This window comes from Octopus sinensis, unplaced genomic scaffold, assembly GCF_006345805.1.
Source record: "Octopus sinensis unplaced genomic scaffold, ASM634580v1 Contig13481, whole genome shotgun sequence".
NCBI lineage: Eukaryota > Metazoa > Mollusca > Cephalopoda > Octopoda > Octopodidae > Octopus > Octopus sinensis.
This window is the reverse complement of record NW_021832986.1, coordinates 9,785-14,079: the sequence shown is the minus strand read 5'-3', so window position 1 is coordinate 14,079 and position 4,295 is coordinate 9,785. Positions and strand designations below refer to the sequence as shown.

General features: G+C 36.6%; 1 non-coding gene across 1 annotated transcript; it reads right to left on the bottom strand.

Annotated features, from left to right (window-relative positions):
* Nucleotides 1–3,563: 3,563 nt before the first annotated feature.
* Nucleotides 3,564–3,753, bottom strand: LOC115229676. The gene has a single exon (XR_003883355.1). It is a non-coding gene; the product is annotated as a U2 spliceosomal RNA (small nuclear RNA).
* Between the last annotated feature and the right edge of the window lie 542 nt (nt 3,754–4,295).

Here is a 4,295-nt window from a genome sequence, read left to right as displayed (position 1 = left end):
ATTAAGTTCTATAGATTAACACTACTTAATATTATGGAATCATTTATTTTTGTTCTTATTGCCGCGTGATCAGTTGTTATAATATGTCGCGAGCGCAGCGCGCGACCGAGCGCTAGACGCGACTTTGACACCTAACAAGCCTATCATCAACAAATATATTTATTAAATTATTTAAAATTTTAACATGATTTAAAATTAAAATTGAAATAACTTAAGTTTTCCATTGAATCCCATAAAATAATTTATAAGTAGACCTTAATAGAAAAAGTAAAATCAATGAATACTGAACGCTAATTTGGTTTAGGTTGTGAGGGGGGTAATAATTTGACAGATCTCATTGCTATTTTTTCGTTTTAATCTCTAAAATTAGGTCTTCTAATCAAAAATGAACTGTGCAGACAGGCTTGCTCCTTCAGAAGATTCTTGTTTTGACATTTTTATAAATTATGAAGCATTTAGATTTTTTCTCATTATTGTAAAATATCAATTATAAATTTTAAAATATTATTTTTATTTATGAAATCGGTTTTAAAGCTCATTCTGCTTTGGCATCGATTTTAATTTTTGTTATCGAATATATTTAATCCCAAATACAAGCCTGGGTATTTGTCAATTTATAGATTTTTTGATTGATCGGATCTAGAAATTGAGTGGTCGCTCGCTGCGCTCGGTCGCTCGCTGCGCTCGCGACATAATAAATCTGGCCCGCTTAAAATTATAAAAAATATACAAATCATTTTGGTGAAACATATTTCAACTATTGTTTCTACATAAAATATTTTTTGCAGTAAATTTTAATTAATATTCTTTGTGATGTTTTACAACAACTTATTTAGAAGGATAATTTATGAAGCATCTACAAATTGTTTTTCAGAAATTAAAAACAATTCCAAGACTAAAGGTAAGTAATGATATATTTGTCGGAGAGTTAAGAGCATATCTGCCAGCTATTCATAAATTCTTTCTATACCTATTATGAAAATATTTTTTTCAAAACAAACGCTGCAACCACCCCATACGTATCTGAAGCTACCTGAAATACAGTCAGATTTACAACTTACTGCGGTATTTATGTAAGATGAGTTATTAAAATTTTGGAGTCGAATCTCACAGTGGAAATATCCAAACTCTGTCCCATAAAAAGTACATCAGTTTTCGGATCAACGTATGCGTGTAATGTTATCTTAAGCAAACTTATGGAAATAAAAAATCGAAACCGATTGACTGATGAACATCTAATTCAACTTTTACGCATATCGTGTTGAAAATTGACTTTTAGTTTAGACAAAATGATAGATACCAAATAGATAGAATCAGGTGCTAAAATAATTTTCATTTTTTTCTTATTACTCTTTATACTATTTTCTTAATAACATAAATTAATTCATCAAAAGAACTTTTTATTATCAATTTGACCCTTGATAAAAATAATTTTAATCGATTATTGATTTACTAAATTAGTGAATTTTTTGATTATTTTACTAATTGTTTTTTTTTTTTACTTTATTGTTTTATTTTATTAAGTTAGTCAATGATTAAAAGGCACTTCAGTTGCACGCATGATGGAGTGTGCATTGCCGCGAACGACAGCTATTCCAATTTGTTGGAATAACCATGACACTTCTCGAGGCTCCCCACGTCGCCTAGCAACTTTTTCTCCGACTTCTCTGATGAAAGAAGTCGTAAGAGGGCCGGTTACCCCAGAAGTCTCCACAGCGATAGGTACGAAGCGGTACCGTTGTCCAAGATTTGCGTATTTGGCAATTTTTCTCTGCTCTGCAGCATCTGCTGCAGAACCTGGAGAAACAGCAGAAGAGATCATATTAGTTTTGGAATGGGTGTCAACACACGTTGAATCCCAAACCAACGATTTTCCACAGGAGTAGGGAAAAGTGGTCATTCCATCGGGTCTTTTCCCAATTGTTTTTTGATATCCGTTATTAATTTTGAAGTTCTTAAAATAAAATGGGGTGCTAGATGGTCATTTTTCATTTAGGTTTTAATGAATTTATTTATTTCTGTCAAGTAGGAAAATTTTTATTTTAACTTTTTCTGTTGTTGAAGTGGCTAGTGGACGGCTCTGATTTAGCGAGATAGTCCTCAAGCCAGCGAAGAGAAAAACAATTCAGATCGTACAAACCCAGTTCTTGTTTAACAATCGTGGATAGCGAAGGAGAGGAGGTTTTATTACGGTCTCGGGCTGAAAGAAACCCGAGGCCAAAAGAAGCAAAACCAAACAATTTAAGCCAATCGGATTGCCCATCAGAAGCTAAGGACAAGGAGGAAGTTGCCAGGGTACGAGGAGCCTTAGGATTGGCCGGAGACGGCGGAAAAGTTTGATAGATTTGAGAACGAAAGAGATAGAACAGGTCTCAGAAATGGGGATGGAGTCGGGAAAAGGGAAGTGGTCAGGAGAATGGCAAGAACAAGAAATGGCAAGAGGGGATGGCAATGATGAGGCGCCAGAAAGACAGGCGCGACAGACCCAGGTTGGAAGGCGTTCTGACGTGAGGCGAGCTAGAGAAACGCGTGAAAGGTGAAAGAACTGCGTACAAGAAGAGAAAGATCGGCCCCTCTTCTTTTTGTTAACCACGTTGCAGATGATGCAGAGAGAAACAACTGATTGGTAACTATGCCATTCCTTCAAGGGCTTTTATTTCTGTCGGTGATGGACAGAGCGCTAGCGCTGGTGAAATTTTGGCACGTTTGCCTCGTGGTGCGAGTAGAACAAAGGATATTACCGGTGGTATTCCTCAAGTTGCCAAGCTTTTTGAAAGCGTGTCGACAGGGAGAAGATGCTGAAATTGCTAAGATTGATAGTATTGTTGATTTCAAGGGCGTTCAGAAGAATAAATGCATCGTTTTTATCCGCAATGAAGACACAGGCATGGAAGAGAAACATTTCATACCGCGTACTAAACACTTAGCTATCCTGCGTGGTGACAGTGTCGTAAAAAGACGGCAGCTCACAGATGGTCTAGCTGTACCTCAAAAAATTCTTTAACTTTAACTTGAAAAGTTAAGTTAAGCCATAATCAGCCGATTCCGGCCATTGGCGATTCTGTAAGACAAGTCCCTCCACGAAACTCTATCCCCCACCAGCTCTGCTAATTCCGACAAATGATGTCCGGTAAGTTTCACTTCCTTTTTCCAGCGAACGAAGACAGCAGGATTTCTTTTCCTATACCATTCCCCCGAAGTACGTGCCCCAAATATGATAATTGTTGCTTCCAAACTTTCGCCACAAGCGACAGTGTAGGTTCTACCAATTTATGTTCAAAAGTTTGCGCCAGCACTATAATTCCAGTGAGTCTACTCTTTTGCTGTGAGCTTTGGACAGTGTTCAAGATTCGCGCAGATTAGTAGGAAAAGGGTTAACGTTATTGACAATTTGGGCAGAAGGATCCGTGAAGGATTTGTCAGAAAAATTTGCAAAGCAACAAGAAGAAACGGGGTAGGGTGCCAGGTCTTTCCCCATTGTGTAAATTACAACACCACAACAACGAGAGTTAAACAACCCATTTAGTTTGCATAAGTAGATTTAAATAATAAAAACTCCCAAAAGGGAATGCGCCCAACCCGGAAGTACTGCAATACCGGGAGGACGCGCGGTATGGAGGAAGCAAGCTTCGCAGCACATACCAAGGCACAAAAATAAGCATTATATCTTGCCCCGTGTAAGGGCGTCCCAGATATAAAGCTGGAAAGAACAGATACTACACTTTGATCTTAGCCAAAAGGCCGAGAAGCGACATACAAAAATGATTTTCGGAGGGCAACAATTATTCTATCAGTTAAAAACAGGGTTGTTTATTTGTATGCATAGTAACAAATATAATAGATTTAATTTTTATACTTATTAATTATATTTATCTTATAAAACTATAAGAAAATTTACATTACTTTTATTCTTTTATATTTAGCTATTAATTAAGTTTTTCTAGCGATAGAATTAATATCTTTCCACATAGGCGTTTCAATGCCCCCCTGTTATTTGCGCGTACATATTATAATTTGAAGCAATGAAATTTTATTCAAGACGGACCACACCCTGGATACGTTTTTGTTTAAATTTCAATTGATTACAAATCCCGTAGTGACGACAGATCTTTGGAAGAATAATAAGCGTGTAATCTGCCATCTTAGAGCTTCCTTTTTCTGCTATTTTTATCTCTTGCAAGCAACAGGTGGTCACTTTGTGTTTCCATATCTTTTGCGAGTTGAAGTTTTTTTATAAGCCTGCTTACTTTCTTTGATTGGTTGCAAGCTTGATAACGAGAGTTTACGTGTTGGTA